The following is a 22,024-nucleotide window of genomic DNA, read 5'->3' on the forward strand; positions in this document are numbered from 1 at the left end:
CCTGAAATACACCCCAGGCTGAGGGTGCATTTATTCATCCAAGGTCCCTGTCAGACTGCTTCATTGGATTTCTTTAAATTATATCTTTCAAAATAAACAGTATCGTATTCACAAACAGTCCCATTTAACTAGGCAAATGGGAAGCACTGTTTTAAGGCAGCAGCCGTAAACAGCCTTAAACACTGTGAGAAAGCACAGCCATGGTTCAGAGCTTAGGCCCCGACGTCCGACAGACTCAGGTTCGAATTCCAGCTCCGCCCCCTGCTGGCTCAGGGCGGCTGGGCAAATCACCTAACCGCTGCGCCTGCCGCCTGCCTTCTTCGTTTTATAGGAGGATGATGGAACCTACTTCCCCGGGATGTTGCAAGAATTCAATGAGATGACGCCTGCAAAGAACTTGATGACTAAAGTAGTAATAACACTGCTAATATTAATTAAGAACTTATAGTACTACATCAGATATAGTCGAGATGATTTACATGAATGAATTGATGACTTATTAGAAAGGAACTCCAGGTCCTCCCCAGTCTAGCCTGACCCCACATTTCCAGCCTCCTTTTGTGCTTTTCCTCCCTCCCCAGTCCAGACACAATCCTCGGCTGCAAGGACACTGGCCTCTGCCCCACCCCTACAGCCACCTGCTTCTCTCCTGCCTCTGACCAGCAACCCCTCCCCCTCCCTGCCCCCGCCTCAGGTTCACTGGCACCACCTCTGTCTACCGAACTCCTACTCACCTTTCCGGGTACAAATCAGCTGTCAGCTGCTCTTTGCAGCCTCCCCTGCCACATCCAGGCGTCAGCTGCACCTCCCGTCTCCCACACACTTCCTGCACCCCTTCTAGACCAGAGGAATAAACACAGTGCCAAACACTGTGCGGCGGTACTTTCAACCATTTTAACTCATTAAACTCTCACGGGAGTCCTATAATGTTGATTTTGTAATAAACCCCATTTTAGGATGCAAAATATAAGACACAGAGGAGCTAACTGACTTGCCTGATGCCACACAGCTCCCAAGCAAGCAGCAGAGCCAGTGCACAAACCAGGCCTTCTGACTCTGAAGGTAGTGCTCCTAACCACTGCGCTACCCTGCCTCTCCTGGGGACAGGGTGCCTAAGTCCACCTCTCCCACCAGGCAGGGAAGCCAGGGATTGCTCCGTTCATGTCTGTATCCCCAGCTCCCAGCCCAGTACCTGACACACAAGCACTTGCAAACTCCCTTCCTCCCCTAGACACTCAACTAGACTATTTAAGGAAAAAACTAATCCAGTAAAATTCACCCATGTGTCCTGGTCTCCTTTTCCCTCTGTTCCCGATTTTCAATTAATAAATTCTGCTCTGTGTCCTGTCCAAGGGTCCTAGTATAGTCTCTTTGAAGTCGATGAATATAAAGAGCTTCTTCGAGTTTATTTAATTCTTTTTTTAAAGCCATTTCCTCCCATGGAGAAGTTTGGAGCCTAATGATAAAAAAGAGACATATTATTTGTCATGACAACCTTTCCCATGGAAAAGAAGGGACTCTGTTTCCAAAGAAAAAAGAGTAATAAAAAAATTCCAAAGGCAAGGGGGCTTCCAGAAGTTTCCTTCCCTGACTGGGCAGCTCCGGAGGCAGCCATGCAGCCAGGGGAAGTCTTGAAGAGGGAGCTCCAGGAAGGCTCTGCTGGCTCCAAAGCGACCTAGGGCGGCAGCCCAGCCCAGCCCAGCCCAGCCCAGCCCAGCCCTGCTCAGGCCAGAAGTAGCTGGGGAGGCCAGGAATCATGAGAAGGGCGGGGAATATTTGAAAAATCTTTGGAGTTAGCAAATCTGAAAGGTTGCCTGGCTGGCGCTTGTCCCTTTCTTTTTCCAAGCTTAGGGTCTAATTCATATATTTCCAGGATTCTTGCCCTTTCTCCATCAGAAGCGGATCACATCTGGGCCAACTGGTCCTTTGCCCTGAGTCATCTGTGTTCCTCCGGCCTTTTCCCCCCTTAGAAACAAAAGGTTGGGCTTTGCCAAGATTAACTGGTATTCCTTTCAAAGCCCCAAATCTGGCTCAGTTCACACACACAAGAGGAGGCCTTTGAAGGTGCCACAGCTAATTTTCCAATGAAACAACACTTTTTTGAATTAAGGCCAATAAAGAACCAACATCTTCCAAAGTTAGGTCCTAATCAACTCAGTAGAAAATGGATTTTTAAGCTAAGGACTAAATTGTGCTAAAGGCCTTAAATTTGAGAAAAATGCTTGAAACCAGAATTGGGAGGTGCCAGGGGCAAGGGGTGGTGAGGAAATGTGGGGGTGGGGGAAGCACTGGTTATGGTTTTGCTTCCAATCTGCAGTTATTGAGTTCGAGAGTTTGCACGATCTTGGCCTTGTTGGTAGATACACAATGAGCACGTCTTTCTGCCACAGCTCAGTACAGAATCTGGAGGTGTATGACACAGGGCTGCTACCCTCGGGTGATCCATGGCTCCTCAAGAACAGGAGACCAACAATAAGCAAATACCTGCATATCAAAGACCTGGCACATGTTAGAGGCCTCTCAAGTCACTTCCTGCCTTCCCTGTGGACTGTTGGAGGGGAAAATGATGTGATCATGAGTGCTGTCCCTGGGCCGAGAGGGGCACTTTGACCATGGGAAAGGAAAGATCACCGTGGACCTGAGTGGCCAGCAGGACTGGCATACTGGCAGATCGCCAGCGCTGAGCGGGGCCCTGATGAGTGAGAATTAGCTGGGGTGGGGAAGGGGACTCTCATCAGGGCCTCCGGTGCCAAGTCCAGTGGTTTGGCTTAGCCCCTGTTTCAGATAGGAAGTCAACTCTGAAAGCCATGGATGTGTGTGTGTGTGTGTGTGTGTGTGTGTGTGTGTGTGTGCTTTTTGCTTTAATATGGACTTACTATATCTTTTTAAAATCTGAATTGGTCTAGGGTAGGGAAACATTTGCCCTTCAATTTAGCTCTAAGTCCCATTCCTCCAACTGATCACCCAGTTGATACATTTTTATTACTTGCCCAGGTCCTGTAGGAATTATGAGTTTGTGGCTCTAGCCCTATAGGTAATAGGGAAGTTGAACATTTTCAGAAAGATGGAAATGGCATTTCAGAACCACCATTCATATGCAGGATTGTCAGATGAAGTTTAGATGCCCAGTTAAATGTGAATTTCAGATAAACAAAAAAATTTAATATATCCCATAAAATAAAAATTAATTTTTTTTATTTTAAAAATGGAATATCCTGTTTTGTTTTTATCCAACACTACTGCTGCTTATGTCAAATTAATGAGAGGATAGAGATGAGACATCAAACGTGGAGGTTGTACAATAGCCCCAGAAAGAGATGGAGAATCTCCTCCTCTAGTGGGCAGATGGCTGGATCGGCGGTGAGAGACATTCTGAAGAAAGAAGAAGCAGACCTGGCTCAGCGGTTAGAGCATCAGCCCAAGAACCAGAGTCTTGGGTTCGATTCCTGGTCAAGGGCATGTAGATTTGATTGCAGATTTGATCCCCAGCCCCTTTCGAGGTCGTACAGGAGGCAATCGATTGACGTGTCTCTCTAAGATCAGTGTGTCTCTCTCTCTCCCTCCCACTGTATCTAAAAATTAATGGGAATTGGGGTAGGAATGACAAAAAAGTGGGGAGGGGGTGTGCAGAATATGCAGCCTGCTTAGAGATTCGGGCCAAAAGCAGAGAAGTAACCCAAGAGTTACAGAAACGCAATTCACCCTATAGCTCGGCCACTTAATCAGATAAGACACCACCGCCTGTTTCCCCGTTACTGCTTCACAGTGTGCGCGAGGAGCGAAGATCATGGAAATGCCGTGCGAGAGCTACACAAACATGAGTTGTTACCATCAAGGTCCCAGCCCCATTCTTTTCCATATATATGACTGCAAAAGCCACGTCTTGTCCATGATGTCCTTGCTCAGTCATTGGGAACCCAAGGGTAAATGTCACCTTGTCCCATTTCCCCATACTACTTGAGTTTGTACAATGCTCTGCTCTTCCACATGGGCACTTTTAAGTACTCAGTTTCCTGTCCCGACGATCTCAATGACCTTTCCTCTGCTTTTCAAATGAGCCATTGCTAAAAATGTTTATTAGGGCAGAGTTGGGGCCAGCGCCCCACAAGCCAGAAGCTTTGACCCTTCAGGTGGTCATCTATGCTCAATCGTCAGGCAGAACCCTGCTCTGTAAGTGACATGAGGCAATGGGCCCCACCCCCTGCCACTTTCTGACTCTGTGACTCGAGACAGCTTGTGTGGCTTTTCCATCCGAACAAAAGCTTTCATTTTGTTATTTGATGTCTTTTTATTTCACTTGCTTTTTTCTTTTCTTCACTCCAATTTTATGAGTGAAGAAAATTGTGCTTACGCTACTATTAACACTGAAAGTGTCAACAATTTCTCTCTGAGGTACATGATAGAGGCATGAGATGTCTTCCCCTTGCCTGGATTTTTTTGTGACCATGTCCCCGCCCTCGGAGCTCTGCCTGTCCACACACAGTCCCCGACAGGGGCTCCCACTCCGACACTGCACCTTTCCTTGGCCTCTGTTGCCACCTGCAGGATCATTTGGGGGAGTTTAAGGACTCTGGATGGTGATGGCTTCACCAGTTGTCAAGAAACTTCCTGCGGAACAACCTCATCACCCCTCTAGAGCTCAGACTATTTAATAGCTGAATGACTTTGGGCAAGTCACTTCTTTGAGCCTATTTCCTCATCCCTAAAACAGTATTTGATAACCATACTATTGCCTTGATAGTGATTACTGATGCTTCATTCATTCACTTAGGTATTCATGAAGCACACACCATGTCCAATGAAAACACTGAGAAGCTTTCCCAGACAAAATCACAATCCTACAGTGGCATTAGTCAAACCCACAGGAAGCTGTCAGTTTGTTGTGACACTTGCTACAACAGAGGTATGAAAAAAGTGCCATGTGAACTAAGTGGTGAATAACTCAGGTGCAAGCAAGGAAGGCTTCACGGTAGAAGTGACCTATCAGCTGGAGTTAGAGAAACACATTGTAGTTCACCAGAATTTGGAAGAACACACAGGAGTTGTTCATATGGAGAAGAAGGGAAAGAACATTCCAGAGAGAGGAAACAATGAATCAAATGCTTTGATCCAGCTTGCTCAGTTCTCAAGGAGTAAGTGAAGCAGTCTTGGGAGGAGGGAAGTGTGAGGAGAGAGAATTTGCCAACTTCAAAGCAAGGAGGCAGCCACTCACTTTACCTATGGTGAGGCCCAGCCCCGGCAGCAGTCTGGGATGCAAATGAGAAAGAGGTGTAACAAGGTTGGGAAAGAACACTCAAGTCAGGAGTAGGATGTCTGCTTCATGACCCAGGCTCTGCTACCCACTCATCTCATGACCTTGGCTAAGGTAATCATCCTCCCTGTGCTTCAGGTTCCTCATTTGCAAACAAGGATAATAATACCCACCTCGGAGTGTTGCAAGATACAAGCAAAATCATCAATGCAGTGCTGACACAGACATGCTCAGATATGTCAGCCACTGGTGCTACTGTTAGATGGGCACCTTTGGGGAGTTATTTTACCTCGCCAAGCCTACTTTCCTCATCTATAAAACAAGAATACCATACGTGTTTACCCTGCGTGACCAGGAATTAATTGTGAAGCTACTGTAAGCTATGAAGTTCATATAAACCTGAGTTATAACTAAGAGTAGAGAATGAGATAATAAAACCCACCGTTTTTAAATATATTGAGGGTCTATTATTTGTAAGCCATTTTCACTTTCATCACCTCATTTTACTTTTCCTGACAACAAACTTACAAGGTAGGTATCATGTTTATGTTCATTTCACATAAGGGAGAGTCAGAGAAGTCAGACTCATTTATTTCATAGCCGTTCTCTGATCAGGTGCACGGAGCAGTAAACAAGAGAGGATCATGGGAGTTATAGCTGAGCAGAGGGAACAGATGTGATATACGTGTTGGTAGCCCCAGACTCAGGGCTTAGACTCCTCTGTCCCACTCACTGTCTCCAGGCTCATATGTATCCTGACAACCCCACATTTCTACCTCCAGCCCAGCCCTCTCCAGACAGGAGGATCACCCTAGTCTATCTCTCTCCCAGTTTTTCTAATAAATACCCCAGGTCCAAAGTTAAGCTACTCTACACAGTCTTTCAGTTTTAGTCAGCAGCAACTTTATTGTTCCAGCAACTTGGAATCATCTTCCATTCCTCTTTCTCTCATACCCTGCAATTGAACAGGCATCTTTCTTATTCTCCTTTGAAAAACATATTCAAGCCTGGAAGTTCTGACCACTTCTCTCCACCTCCAGCACTGCCTGTGGGCCTGACAGAGCGCCCTCTCCCACCTGATCACTACCTTGGCCTCCATTCTGCTCAATGACCTCCTCAGTGTATTCCCATCACAGCAGCCAGTGTGACCCCTGAGAAAGTCCACCTGCTGCTCAGAACCTACCTGTGGCTTTCCATACCTCTTTCACATCAAGGCCAAAGTCCTTCAAATGTCTGCAAAGCCCTATACCATCAGCTTCCTTCCAACAGAAATTCTCTTCATTGCTTATTGTCTGTCTGACTAACAAGCTTGGCAAGGAGTTATTTAATGACACTTGGTGGACACCTTATAAATATATGTTTGATGCATAAAAGAGTTTAGCTGCATAGTGTAAGTGCTATGAACAACATGTACTACTATAAAAGGAAATTCAGAGGGAGAGGAGCAGAATTCCAGCTGGACCTTACAGCTTCAAAACCCAGGGCTTGTTTCAGTAAGTGTACAATGGAGTGCAAGGCAGAGTAGGTGCTTTCATATGCTAAATGAACTGGAATCAGAGTTCTCTTTCAGGGCCTGCCCAGCCACCCCCTCACCCCCCACCCCCGTCCCATCTCTCCCTCCCCTCCTCCCTCTCTCCACATGTGCCCATACACGCACCCACCACACACTCTGCTTCCTGGCCTGCTTCACTTGGGTTGGAGACTTTGTGGCTCCTTAAAATGCAAACAGTTCTCAGAGGAAGGAATAAAAAGACAGTCACCCAGACACAGCCAACTCAAACGGGCTCTGCTGGAGACAAGATGGGCTGGGTGCCTCTCCCCTAAACCTCACTCCAGGTGAGAGAGGCCAGGCCTACTGGATCTACTGGAGGACGCCCGAGGCCCCAAGAGCACTGTGGCAAGGAAATGGCTGTGAACAGGGCAGGTACCTAAGCCCCACCTCACCAGTTAGGTAGGTAGAGGAGAACTTGGAAAAAGGTTGCCCTCTGCCGGTGAACCTATAAAATCAGCTCACAGCGGAGATACTTGTGCAAAGGACAGCTCGACAGAATTGTAACCTCTTAGACGCGGCACATCAAACAAAAGGAGGGGGCAGGGGTCCGGTAAGGTTGGGCCCTATAGGGCTCATTTGCGGAAGAATCTGGTCACACCGAGATGAGTCAACACACTGTCCGAGCCTGACGCCACAGTATGTCTGATGCACCGAACTCCTCCAAATCCCCTGCTCATAATCCTCGGTCTTCCAGCAACTTCGCCTGCTCCGGCCTCCCCTGGGCTCGACCGGAGGGGCGAGGCGCACTCCACAGGCGGACGCACAGCTGTGGACGCCGGCAGCCTTTTCTCGGTGTAAATTAAGAAATGACCCCAGGCCTTCCCAGCTGGGCTACGGGGTGAGGCCGCCGGGGTCGCAGGCACCCACCCTGGTGGGCATGAGAGGGCGAGAGGCGTGGGGACCCAGAGCCCCGCCGGCCTCCGCGGGGGAGCCGCCCTTCCCAGGGTGAGACCGGGGCCCAGTCTCCGGGGGTCAGAGGGTACGGGGAATCGGGGACCGGGGCAGAGTGCATTGTTCAGGAGTCTGGGCTTCCGACTCGAAGGCTCCCAGCCCGCGGGAGGGGAAGACCCTGAGAGGAAGGACGCGAGGTGGCAGTCCCTCTGGCCGCGTCTGCTTCTTTGGGCTCCCTCTCCCCGCAGCGGCGAGTGTCACCAAAGAGGCTGGGAGCGGTGGGTGTGGGGACCGTGGTTGGAGCCGCCGCCGTCGGACTCTCCGCCCGCCGCCCTCGCAGAGCGAACACCTGGAGGCCGGTGAGGCCGACACCGATCGCAGTGAAGAAAGGTTCTCGAGGACCCCATCCCTCCGCCTCAGAGCCCGAGCCCAGAGAAGGGGCGCCGAGGGACCGCTAGCAGCCCTCCCCGCCCCGCCGCCCTCCTCCTGGGAGTCTCTCCAGCACCGCCCTCGGGGACTGCGGCGGGGTCCGAGGAGCGCGGTGGCCTTGGCACGATGTGGGGACATTTTTCTGCGATCGAAGCTGCAGGATGGCCAGCATCGGGACTGGGCCCCGCTCAGTCTCCCGAGTCTGGAGGAGGGTGAGAGTGGGGTCAGGTTTATCCCGGCTTCCGGCCTGTGCGTCGTTGGCATTAACACCTTTCTGCGCCGAGAACCGGGCGAAGAACCGGACGGCGCGCAGCCTCGGAGACCACGGGGCGGCGCGTCACCTGGCCGCCCGGCCGGCCCTCGGAGCCAGTGCAGCCCAGGCTCGGCCCAGCCGCAGAAACCGAGCGGTTTTCGCCCCTCTCGGTCCCCGGGAGGGAAAACGGTCTATTGGAATTTACCGCATTCCTTATTTTTAACATAAAAATAAAGAATGGGCCGGGATGGAGGAGTTCCCCGCGGGGAAGCAAACCTTCCCGCTCCCAGGCCGGCAGCAGAGTCAGCTAGGGCCCCGCCTCCCGGAACAAAGCTCCTTTGTCCCCCACCCGCCACGGGCCTGGTGCTGTCCCTCCCCGCTCAGGGCTCCCTCCCTGAGGATTCCAAAGAGCCGCAAGCCTCACGCGTCTTTGAGGTCTGGCCCCCAGGGAAACAATGCACCCTTCCTCATCACTCTGAGGGGGCGCAGGGGAAGGGAACTCGGCCTGTGCTTTGAGTAAGTGCCAGCCCTTGAACCCTGCCCACAACCTGGTCCAGAGGAATGGCTAAGCAGTTAGGTTATGTACCTTTTCAAGTCCCATGATTGGTAAATGGCAGATGGGGCCTCAAACCCAGCGCTGTGTTAGAGAAATTACAGATATAGATGCACATACATATATAGATACATGAATATATGAATATGCACACATACACACACACAAATTCTTTCCACCACCCAAAGTTGAGGATTAATGACATTTTTACACTGTTCTAGACTGTCCAAAATGTGGCTGGCATTTATTTGCTTTGCTCCAGTTCTTCCACATGCCCCAGTAAATAACATTTTTCCACCCCCTTCTTCACTCACCTCTTTCTTTACCTGCCCCCCAACCTTGGTTGCTTGGTAGCACTTAGGGCCACAGTATGACTGCGTAGAGGCCCTGACTCATATGGCCCTTGCCTCAATATTTGGTTCAGAGTGGACAGTGCCTCTACCTGGGTGTGCCTCCAGAATCTGCGCGTGCACACACACACACACACAACCAGGCTGGGATCTAGTTTGCTAGCCCTCCCTCAATGCACTGCCAGGGCCTGTGCCCTCCCATCTGCTCTGCAGAAAGCCTCAGGGTGCAGTGGATAATGGTCTCCCAGCCTGGCTCCCCACCCCCTTAAGGAACTATGGCAGCATCCATAGTTGTCCACCCAGGCTAGAGCCAGTCCCAGACCAGGATGACTGCCAAGTGCACAGGCAGTGGGCTCTGGCTGTGGGGTCCCCACGGGACCACAGGCCAAGAGTACAGGCTGAATGACTCTTTGGTAAATATCAGCATGGGGGTGTTGGTTACATGAAGGAGGGGCAGAAAAAATGAGGTGCTTGCACTCACAGCTCCATACTTGACAAAATTATCTTACCTCTCTCCTTTCCTGCAGTCCTCCTCTGCTTGCATTGGCTCTGATCACTTCTTGCCAAATCACTCAGTACACGTGGGAAGTTTAATTTATTTGAGGGAGGTCTGTATCAAATAAATTGAATTAAGTAAATAAAAATAAAACACCCATGGATAACTGATCCATGCAAAATTTGCAATCCCTGATGGATCCTGAATGTTTGGATCAACCAAAAGCAAGGCCAGGACAATATACATCCGACTCATGGACCCTAGTAACCTTGAGGCAGGAGGATCAAGTGAAGTGTGTGGGCTCCAACCTGGCTTAGCATCCTGGTTCTTTTTTTTTTTTTAATCCTCACCCCAGGATATTTTTCCATTTATCTTCAGATAGAATGGGAGGGAGAGAGAGACACATTGATTGGCTGCCTCCCGCAGGACCCTGACCAGGGCTAGGGACCAAACTGCAACCAAGGTACATGCCCTTAACTGGAATCGAACCCACAACTCTTTGGTTCTCAGGCCAATGCTCTAATCACTCGGCCAAACCGGCCAGGGCAGCATCCTGATTCTTACACTAGCTGTTACTCAACCTATCTGTGCTTCAGATTCACCTTCCATTAAAAAAAAGAATAATAATTATTTATCTTGACAGGGTTGTTGTGAAGAGTAAATGAAATAACATATTTGAAAGTTCCTGATGTATAAGAAGTACTCAGTAAGTGTTCCTTTCTTGTTGAAAATTGTATTAGAAATAAAGTAAAAAGTGATTCCTATCATCACATGCCAAACCTCTGGAAAGAGAGTCCATCAGAGGTCCTTGGGCACCTCAAGCAGGATCAGGAGATATTTAAAAGGGAGAAACGGAAGGTAGGATGAGGACTAAGGGTTCACAGACTGATTTCCCTTTTGGTTTCTCAGTTTGAGTGCAGAGGGAAGAAGCATGGTGTTCCAGCAGCAAGAATATGTTTTGGCAACATTTAAAAAATTGTCTCCTTGTCCTTAACCAGGTAGTTCAGTAAGTTAGAGAGCCGTCCCAACACACCAAGTTTGTGGGTTCAATCCCCAGTCAGGGCACATATAAGGAGAAACCAATGAATGCATAAATAAGTGGAACAACAAATCTCTCTTTCTCTCTCTCTCTCTCTTTCTCCCCCTCTCCCTCTAAAAATCAATAAATCAATAAACTGTCCCTTTTTCTGATAAATGTACCCAATTCTAGTCTCCCTTCCCTTCTACCTTCATCCCCCCCCCCCCATTTTTTGTTTGTTAATCCTCACCCAAGGATATTTTTTACATTGATTTTTAGATAGGGTGGAAGAGACAGAGGGAGAGAGAGAGGAACATTAATGTGAGGGAGACACATCGATTGGTTGCCTCTTGCACAACCCTGACCAAGGCCATATGTGCCCTTGACCGGGAATTGAAACCGAGACTCTTCTGTCTGAAGGCCGATGCTCTGATGGCTGAGCCAAACTGGCCAGGGCTCCCTTCACCCCTTTTGTCTTCTCCCCTGTTTCTTTCCACAGTCATGGTATCTTAACCAGTCCTTTTGAATCTCAATTTCATCATCCGAAAAGCTTGTAATTGGAGTAATTTATAAGGTTGTGATAAGAATTAAGTGAGATAACATATTTGGTAAATTAGTCCTATTTTCCTTAAGTTAGCTCATCTTTTTCTCTTCCCCGTTGACTTCAGATTCTCCCTTCTGGTTCTCCACAGCGACTGAAGGCGGGGCTGGGTCAGGCACAGGCAGTGGAATGGGTCTGGGAAACGTGCGGTTCCTCGATTCATTCCTCCCTCTTGGGACACCACCTTTGAAGATGAGTGCCACATGCTTGGCTCTTAACATCTTCTCGGTAATGACCTCCCACCACTGGCCTCTCTAGTGAATAGCTTTTGAATGACTGACTTTGAGGAAGTCCTCATTGGGTGTGTGGTCACAATTTGGAATCCTAGAGCAGATAAATTTAATACTGTAAGTTGATTCCATTTGAGGCCATGCCTAAACGCAACAGCATTAAAAATGTACCAGCCTGAGCTGAGGGCTCCTTGGGCAGATATGTAGAGGGACTTGCAGTGTTCACTTTAGCTCGGAGATCTGGCTTCTTCTGAAGCCTGTCTGGGAGTCAGGGCCCTGAATATTCTCGCATTCTGCAGGAAAGGCCCTCCTGGTCCAGAGCCAGGGCTGTTACCCTTCCACATGGGCACTCCCTCCCCAGCAATGCTGCCTTCCTTAACAGTTCACTTTGGATCGCCGCTTGATCCATTTGTTTATGTAGCAACCACTTAATGCCTGCTGGGGGGATGGTGGTAGTAATAAAGGCCCAGGCCCCTTCCCCCTATTCAGGACGACTCTGAAGGGTTATCCCAGCTTCAGAGCCAGGGCCCGTGGGCCCTTTGTTCTGACAGCCCACCTTCCCTTTGCCTGATCCTGTCCTTCCCCTCCCTCCCAGGGGCTGCCGAGCACTCCTCGGCGAACTTCCCTCAAGCCCACCCTAGGAACAGCATGCACTGAGACATACCTGTGTGAGGGTCCTGCTCTGTCATTTAGTGGCTGAGGGACTTTGGGCAAGTTATTTAACCTCTCTAAATTCCACTTTTCATCTGGGGGGAAAAGATTATTGTGAGGATTAAATTAGTTGATATGTAGTGTATAAGTACCTGGGCCACTGAGGCAGCTCAGCAAATGGTAGTGTGATAGGATAGTAAGAAGCTAGGAAAATTCCAGGACAAGAGGAATAGGGAAACTGAGACAGATCGTTAGACAGCCACCTAGTAAATCCGACCTTCCCCAAGCCAAAGACACTTAAGAGTAAATGGTTTGCCTCCTCTTCCCCAACCAGAGGTTAAGCAGCTTATATCACACTACTCAAGGAGACAGATAACAGAAGTCCAACTATTGCCATTTTCTAACCACACCCAGGGACAGACAAATTAAGAGAATAAATCTCACTTTGGTACAGCAGCACAAAGCTGATGGATATCTTATTGCTGTTCCTCTAAGACCTCCCCTAAATGCCCAGCCTTTAAAACCCCTGAACTGAAGGGCCCTGTGTGCCCCTTCCCTGGAGCATGCCCGGCTCCCCCACCCCCTTTCCTCCCCCACAGGCATGCATGTACTAAACTCAAAGGGACCCCAGGAGGCTTGCAACCAGGGGAGCAATGGGCAGTGGCAGCTCGTCCAGGAAAAACCCCCTGAACCCGTCGTCCTCAGCGCCCTGTTTTCTCTGACTCCCAGTGAGCCACAGCAGCCCCGCCCAGGCTCTCCGGTTGCTTCTTCCACGCCCTTCCTAGCTCCACTGTCCTGACTGTGCTTACCGTGGCCAGTAAAGTCTTGCTTGCTTTTCTACACTTTGTCCCTTGATTGAAATTTTTCTTTCAAGAAGACAAGAACGGAGGTCTCCTTGTCCCGTGGTTAACAGTAGTTCTTCCTTCAGTAATATTTCTCATGCATGACACCTCAAATTCTACCAGAGCTCATAATTCTGTTCATAAATGTTGCTAGATATATGTTTTTATATTCTTAAAATAAATACTACATTTTTTTTTTTTTTTTATCCTCACCCGAGGACATTTTTCCAATTTTTGTACAGATAGAGTGGGAGGGAGAGAGAGGAAGAGAGAGAGAGAGAAAGAAACATCGATGTGAAAGGGACACAGCGAGTGGCTGCCACCCTCACGACCAACCAGGGCTGGGGACAAACTGCAACCGAGGTACATGCCCTTAGCGGGAACCGAACCCGGGTTTCTCTGGACCGCAGGCCTATGCTCTAACCGCTGAGCCAAACCGGCCAGGGCAATACTACATTTTTAAAAGGGGTGACTTTTTCATTATTAAAGTTTTAGAACACTGTTTTGTTGTTGTTGTTGTTGTTAATCCTCACCTGAGGATATTTTTTCCATTGATTTTTTTTTTTTTTAATCTTCACTCGAGGACATTTTTCCTTTTTTTTTTTTGTTCAGGTAGAGTGGGGGACAGAGAGAGGAACAGAGAGAGAGAGAAACATCGATGTGAAAGGAACACATCGAGTGGCTGCCACCCGCACAACCAACCAGGGCCAGGGACAAACTGCAACCGAGGTACATGCCCTTAGCGGGAACCGAACCCAGGTCCCTCAGGACCGCAGGCTGACGCTCTAACCGCTGAGCCAAACCGGCCAGGGCTCCATTGATTTTTTAAGAGAGAGTGGAAGGGAGGGAAAGAGAGGGTAGAGAGAGAGAGAGAGAGAAGCATCAATGTGCTCATGTCCATTGGTTGCCTCCTGAATATGCCCAGATCAAGCCAGGGATTGAACCTACAACCCAGGTAGGAACCCTTGACCAGGAATCAAACCCAAGACCCTTCAGTTCATGTGCCGATGCTCTAACCACTGTGCACACCGGCCAGGGCTTAGAACGCTGTCTTAAGTGAAGCATAACGGTTACGAAATCAGAGGGCATATGGGTTTGGATCAACTTAAATAAGCAAGCTAACCATATGACCTAGCTAATTGTTCCAGAATTGTTTCTCCTGTAGAATGGAATATTAGCAGTGACTACTTATGGCACATGATATTTTCCTTAAATGCCTACAACCATACTTTCTATCCCAGCTAATCTGAAATGACCTTGCATTCTTCCATCGATAGATAAAGTCTAGTTCCTGTCCCCTTGCAACTGGGCTGGCTTCAGTGACTTGCTTGGTTATTAGAATGCAACAGAAGCAATGTTCTGGGACTTCGAAGGCTAATCCACATGAGGCTAAGTCACTTTGCCTGAGTCCCTTGTAATGTGTTCTGTTGTAACTCAGCCACCACGCTGTGAAAAATGCAAGCTTCGGAGAAGCCCTGGTGTACGCGTCAGCTAACAGCCCACATCAGCTGCCAAGTGAGTGAGCAGGCTTGGACGTCCAGCCCTCTGGGCCTTTGGCTGCCTGCAGCTCCAGCCAACATCTGACTGCAACCTTGTGAGACCCCAAAAAGAATGGCCCCACTGAACCCAGTCAACCCACAACCCATGACAGATAATAATAAACTGTTGTTTTAAGCCATTAAGTTATGGGGTGGTTTGTTATGCAGCCATAGAAACCAAAACACTACCTCCTAGAGTTGTTGTGAAAATTAAATCAGATGATGCATGCAAATTTATTAACGAAGTAACCTGTGAATATTGCTACACTTGCAGAAAAGGGTGAGCTAATTATATGGAGAGATAAAACGTGGGTACACATAACCCCAAGACTAAGCGGCATCATTTGATTCCATATATAGGGAGCACTTGTCACATGCCAGGCTCTCTATATGATCATAAAATCTCTGCAGAGGAAAGCAGCTTGGAATTCTTCTATTTCAACCTCTTACCCAGTGAGGACATTCCTTCTTGAATGTTTATTTAATCCAATGATTATTTATTAACCCTGCTCTGTGCCAGGAAGTGTGGTGCATGACAATGCTGACCAAGGTGACTAAGACACAGTCCAGTGCCCGGGGCAGACACACAGTTTCTGCACAGCATAGTATCTTCAGAGAAGGACACATTTCCCCCACATCGAATGGGGTGAGTCATTTCACTGTCGATCAACTCTGATATATATTTTCTGTGTACCAACTTGTATTTTGAGTGGCAATCCTTAGGTTCTTTCCCTTCTTGCTCCATATCATGAAATTTGCTATTTACATGTCTACTTCCCCATCTCTGCTCAAGCTGACCCTTGTTGAGGAAGGCGGGCTCTGCCTGGCACTTGAACACCAGCCTGCTGGCTCTTTGAGGGTAGTGCCAGAGTCTTGTTCATCACTGGGGTCCCAGTTCCTAGAGCAGCCTAAAGATAAAAAAGAAAACAACCACCCAAAAATGAATCCCATTATGTGTGGGTTCAAAAAAAATGCCAACGATGCCTTTAATTCAAGTTCATTGCAAACGACAGCAGAGAAAATTACCAGCATTAGCTTTCTCAAGCTTCAGAAGCGACACTATGTTTTTAATAAGCTGGGGTTTTACTAGGTGGGTGAAATCAGTGTTCTAAAACCCCAGAAGAGCCCTGGCCGGTTTGGCTCAGCGGTTAGAGCGTCGGCCTGCGGTCTGGAGAGACCCGGGTTCGGTTCCTGCTAAGGGCACGTGCCTCGGTTGCAGTTTGTCCCCGGCCCTGGTTGGTCGTGCGGGTGGCAGCCACTCGATGTGTTCCTTTCACATTGATGTTTCTCTCTCTCTCTGTTCCTCTCTCTCCCTCCCACTCTACCTGAACAAAAAATGGAAAAATGTCCTCGGGTGAGGATTTAAAAAAATATATATATATATATAAAACCCCAGAAGAGTTCATTTGACTACAGCCAAGGAGTTCATGAGCGAATTTATAATCCATCACTGTTTCCCACACATAGCCGTGTTTTATGGCTTCTGAAAAATATCTTTAATGATGTTTTACACATCACAAGCTTCACACAAATCTAGGGGTAAGGGTTTTTATTTTAAATGGTAAACATAACTTCTCTGTCACAGTTGAGAATGCTCTTGTCTTCTACTCTTGAGAAACAGGGCAATATGACCCACCCGAGCAGAGCACATGGTGGCCTGAACTGGGCGCTTTTTCCCAGCCTCACTCACCTGCTGAGGAGCAAGGGCCATTCACTCCCCACAGGTACTGGGGGCAGGAGCAATTGGCACGAAGAGACCGAAGTGTGCTTCATTGCCCTACAGTGTGCTTCTAACCATCATCCGGCTCCCTCGTCCTCATTCTCGTCCTCCTTATTTGAAAATGTCATCACTTATTCACTTGTATTGTTTCTCTGCACGAATGCAATTATAGTTTATATAAAACACAGTACAGGGCTCTTTTATTTAGCAGTTTATCATATTTTTGTTGCTACAATATAGTCATACCATGGGGAAGGGGAAAGAATCTGTTTAATCAGCTCTGGAGAGGGGGCATCCTCTGTACAAAATCACTCAAACTTTCCTATAGAGGAAACTACAGGAAGTCAGAAGGAAAAAGAGAAATTGGTGGGCAAAAGGCTGAGCTGTACAACTGGTGGGGGGTTCCAGGAACTTCAGATACAATGAGGACCTCTTTTGGGGGAGTTGGGAACCACTGGGGATGGGGGATTAACTCTCTGATGAGGATACTCACTCAAGGGGAAGAATATTTGTGTGATGAAGGCTAGGAATAAAATAGTTTTCAGGGATAAGATCTGCTTACATTTTTCAGTAAATAAAAAAAAAATCAAAATAGATCTTGGAGTTTCTTTACTGACTGGCTGCCTTTTCATTGTATTTAAAACACTATCTCCCCAGTGGGGATGAACATAGTTTCTCATTATTGAACAATTGATTTCTTCTTTGCTCTTTTCACTGACTGAGTAAAAGTCAACCCCTTACCATTGTTTTTTACTTATCCTTCTGGAAAAAAAAAAAAAGCAGCTCTGACCGGTTAGAGCATCGGCCTGCGGACCAGAGAGTCCTGGGTCCGGTTCCCGCTAAGGGCATGTACCCCAGTTACAGTTTGTCTCCGGCCCCAGTTGGGGGTGGGTGTGTGGTAACCACTCGATGTGTCTCTCTCACATCGATGTTTCTCTCTCTCTCTTCCTCCTTTTCTCCTTTGCGCTCTATCTGAAGATAAATGCAAAAATGTCCTTGGGTGAGGATAAAAAAAAAAAATGCAGTACTGTGTCCTTACATAATGTTAGCATTTGGAGAAATGCCTAAACCATGTCTAACTCCTCACAGTGAGCAATTCTGGGATTCAGTCCTTATGTAAGTGTGCTGGCGAGAGATGTATGGGCGTGATCAGATCACCTTCCTTATTGTCTTCTTTGTCCAGTCCAACAGCTTGGAGTTGGAGCCCTGCACAGAGCAGTGTCAAAGGCTTCTCTGGGCAAAAGCCTGGCACAAGGCGCTGTGAGCACGTGTACCAGCATCACACCTCCACTCAGCCTGCCGGGGAGTTAGGAAGCAGAGCCGGGTGGCTCACAGCGCGGCTGCACAATAGAGACTGTTTAGGAAGCACTTTCTGTGTGCCCAGCCATGGGCTAAGCACTTTTCATCCACCTCTTCACTCTTCACAGCACAATAATCACTGGTAATAAATGAATCATTCTCCAGGGTCACAATGTTCTGGGAACATGTGTGTAAACAAACTAAGAGGCAAGGATTCTGATGAACTGATCGATCAGAGGCTACACTTGACCGGGAGTTCCTTGCGGATAGGTTCTTCAGCTGACTCAGTTTGATCTCTGTAGACCGATGCACTAGAAGACAATAGACAGTTTCTGGATGGTGGCTAAACGGGCCTCAAGGTTGAAGGGCACAAGAGAGATGATGTTACTCACAGAGCAAGGAAAATTGCAAGACATCAAATCTCCTTTGCACGATTATAGCCATCAGGATGCTGTGGACAGCATTACATCAGGTACGGGGTCAGAGGAGCCGACATCTAAGGGACCTTGGTTGCTCAGACACACTCGGGCGTCCCCAGTGTGGCCAGGCCTCCACATGGTGGCCCATCTGGCCTGAGCCCTTCCACATGCAGCGTTAACCCAGCCAGCCCAGGAGAGCAGCCAAGAGCCTTCATTGCTCTGAAGCACTCGCGCCCCTTGCTGGGAGTCTCTGCAAGAGCTTACTGCTGGCTTTTCCTGTCCTCAGCCTCCAACACAGGTCTGTCCATCATGTCACAAGCTGGTAGGGCCTGGGTACCCTGTAAGCCTCCCTGGGGGTCTCAAGGAAGAACGCCAGGCCCACCCAGTGTGCAAACACATCTTTTGTATCTGAAGGGGGCACAAGTGTAGGTACAAAGAGCGGCCAGTGGCAGCTTCAGTTGGAGCAGTTTTTCCTCCTGACTGTGGCAGCAGCCGGGTCAGCGCCACACTCCTCGCTGACCGAGCCCCCGCCCCGGGTGTGGTCGCGTCTGGCGCTGACCGCGCAGCTGACAGCGGTCCTGCCCGCAGCCGCCCTCAGGTAGTGTGAGGTCGTGCTGGTGTAGGCGATGCCCACAGGGACCGCCTGCACACTGTCGTGCGCATCGACCACTCGTCCTTTTGGATCTGGGTGAGTTGCTCTCGAACACGGGAATGCGGTGAACGCGGGAACTCGCCGTGGCACCCCCGCCCCCCGGCGCCCAGGGAGCCCGGACGCGCAGCACGCGGCCGGGCTGGGCACGCCCGCCGCAGCGCCCTGCTGCCACCCATCTCTGTCTTCCATGAAGACCGCTGCACGTGGCCTGGCGGTGTGGCTCAGGTGGCTGAGCGTCCTCTCAGGCACCAAGAGGTCACTGGTTCAATTCCCAGTCAGGGCGCTTGCCTGGGTCCTGGGCTTAATCCCCAGGAGGGGGCCAGCGGAGGCAGCAGATCGATGTTTCTCTCTCACATCGATGTTTCTATCTCGCCCTCTCCCTTCCTCTCTCTCTCTAAAATCAATAAAAATGTATTTTAAAAACAAAACAAAAAAGACCACTGCATGTCCTCTCCTGAACCACAGCCCTCATCCCACCCCTTCCCACCCATCTTTAAGCTTTCGCCGTCCATTGTGACCTGCAGGGGTGACACGCAACACTGTGTCCTCATCCCTACCCCTCACCCCCCAGACAGGAAGCAAACAGCCACCCCATAAAAACATGGAGAGTAGGATGCCTGTTTTTTTAAGAGAAGTCAAAAGCCAAAATATCTGTGGTTCAGATGTAGTCCACTGATAAATGTGAAAGGGCTTTATAAATCATAAGGCACCTTATATTTATAAATGGCATCATTATATGTCATAAATCAAGCTGTGACTCTACGAGCGACCATTGTAGCTGTCCACCTTAAACCCCCTCCACTGTCTCTCTTCTGACATCTAATACTGCTATCACAAGGGTCCATAACCCAGACTGGGTCAATCATCTTATCATATCTTCCTGGTCACAGTGATTGGCTCAAGATGGATTGGACTCAACTGGGCAAAAAAAAAAAAAAAGAATGAAAAAGAAAACTTCCTGGGGCTTGTCCTAGCCAGAGCTAACAGAGAGGCTTCCCTCCCTCTCTGGATATGAGGCCATAGGCCTGAGACCATGCTCCTTGCTGTATGAAGAATGACATCTACTCTAGGGGAGAGTGACAATAACACAGAGAGTGGCAGAATGCTGTCATCATGCGAGTCCCGGTAGCAATAAGCCCTTGCCCAGCTTTTGTTACATGATCCAGGAAATATGGGGCCAGGCTAGCTTGAAAGGGATTCGTTGTGTGCAACCAACGGAATCCTGATGAATACAGGTTGCCATCTTGAAATACAATGGCAGCCGAGGAGTTTTCATTCATTTCAATACATCCCCGTGATATTTGATTCATAAATAGAGGTTACTTAGCTGAGAATTAAGTCTTGAGAGAAGGGATAGAAACTTGGCAGCGGTATTTCAGGGGTAGCAAGGGCTGTTCAGAATTCTCTGTGTGGATTTGACAACACAACCTGAGATATTTTCTCAGATTTGAAAGCCAGGATGTGGGCTCCGATGAGCTTTCAGAAGTTATGTACTCCAGAAAATAGAAAAAAGGATTCACACAAGGACACTTGAAAGGTTAAGGGCAACACCGCAGTAATATTTTATTAATTTACATGGAAAAATAGAAAGTGTGTATAGACTGAAACACTTCTATTAATATCTTAATGCATTATGTTCTTAAGCTACACAGAAAACCAAAATGTAATCAAAAGCCACACTGTTAAAATTTGCTGTCATAAAACACTGTCACGGGGGTTTGGAATCTATGTGTTCAGTGTACTCTCACCAGGGAGGTAAACCAACACAGGAAGGCAGCTCAAGATAGAAGGATGGGATTGGGAAAAGAGCTGTTAGGTAAATTGAGGTTTAATGGTATTGAGCTAAAATAACCCCATACAATAGTTTTACAGCGCAGGTAATGAAGCCTTTAGAATTGGAAATATTCATAGGTCACTTTGCCAAGCCTTCCTCTCTCCTGGATAGTACTCGTATGGCGTCTCACTGCCTTTTCTTCCTCTGCCATACTACGGCTGAGCAACTCCTTTCTGCCGGAAACATTTTTTTCTATATAAATCTTACTGCGCTCAGTGGGGTGAGGAGGTTGTGGTGTGGTGGCCGGGCTCCCAGAGACCATGTCAGCGCTGACTGTGTGCACCTCTCCCGACTCTGCCTCCAGTGATGTCTCACTGGCAGCTTGAAATCAGCCACGTGGGAGAATTTATACTAGGGAATCAGCAAACACTAAAAATCAGGGTTTGTTCCCCCCTCTCCCTGCAAAGCTGGTTGCTCATTAACTAGCACACCACTGGTTATGAGTGCAGCAGGCCCACCCGCCTTGTAGCTTCTTCCAGGTGTGTATTTCTGCTTTGATCCGTCACAGGCTGATCTAGTACATGTGCTGAGAGCAATTTTTGGCACTATTTCTTAAAAGACGCCTCTCTTTGTCTCCGGCCCTCACCTGAAAGGGCTCACTTGGGCAAGGCTCAGGCCCTGCGGGAAGCTGGTCCAGTGGACACCCTGGGCTGGTGCAGCCGGTGCCCCCACCGTGCCTCTCACATCAAAGCGACTCTGTGTGTAGTTGTTCCAGCTCCCACAAAGGTTTCATAAGACCATATTCTAAGTTAGTACTGACACAATGCGCTAACTCGCCTAAGACTTTTGAGGTTTCATAGGAAACAGAAGCTGTTTCAAGGAAGCGAGCCAAAGGGTGAGATGTTTAGTGACACTGCAGACAGCTGGGGACTTATTTGGGAGCAAGGAGAGTTTGGATATTTCCTAAATATTCTCAGGTTGGCTACCACCTGAGGGTAACCCTGATCATTAATTCTGCAAGTCTGGGAAGTGCTGAGAGTGATCATGATTCACTGTCCTTCCTGAGAGTGTCCCAAGGGATTCTCTGGCTTTTGTTAACCTTCAAATAGAAAAGTTGATAAAACCTGATCAGAATCTCTGTGACTAAATGATACAAACGTACTTGTCGAAAAGCAAAGATTTATTACCTGCAATTTGGAAAGATCCTAATGTACCTAATCCTAATATACCAATGATGCCAACCGGGAAAGGCATAGTAACTCACTGGGAGTAAACTCAGGACTCTGTCCCGGGAGCACCTCCCCTTTGACCAGCCTCCTGAGTCCTCACCTCTGAAACTTCCACCACCCGGGGAGTCTACTTTTAGATGCAATGAACAGGATACACCTGGATTTGCCTAATCAATTAATACCTTGAAAAACACACTTGAGAGAACCTCTGGAAACATAACCTCAGGAGCTGCTGCCTGGTGCTCTTGGGGATGGGTGCCTCAGGGGCAGGCATGG

The 22,024-nt window shown here is 48.4% G+C and overlaps 1 protein-coding gene across 1 annotated transcript in view; it reads right to left on the reverse strand.

The window, feature by feature from the left end:
• ENDOD1 (endonuclease domain containing 1) overlaps positions 1-22,024 on the reverse strand; it is a 77,192-nt gene that overhangs the window by 9,867 nt on the left and 45,301 nt on the right. The window contains exons 4-5 of the transcript XR_004959334.1: positions 12,289-12,370; positions 9,789-9,889 (exon numbers count right to left, since the gene is read on the reverse strand). The gene's annotated coding sequence lies outside the window, so the exon portion shown is untranslated. The remainder of the gene's footprint in view (positions 1-9,788; positions 9,890-12,288; positions 12,371-22,024) is intronic.

Source organism: Molossus molossus, unplaced genomic scaffold (genome assembly GCF_014108415.1).
Source record: "Molossus molossus isolate mMolMol1 unplaced genomic scaffold, mMolMol1.p scaffold_m16_p_13, whole genome shotgun sequence".
Classification (NCBI taxonomy): Eukaryota; Metazoa; Chordata; class Mammalia; order Chiroptera; family Molossidae; genus Molossus; species Molossus molossus.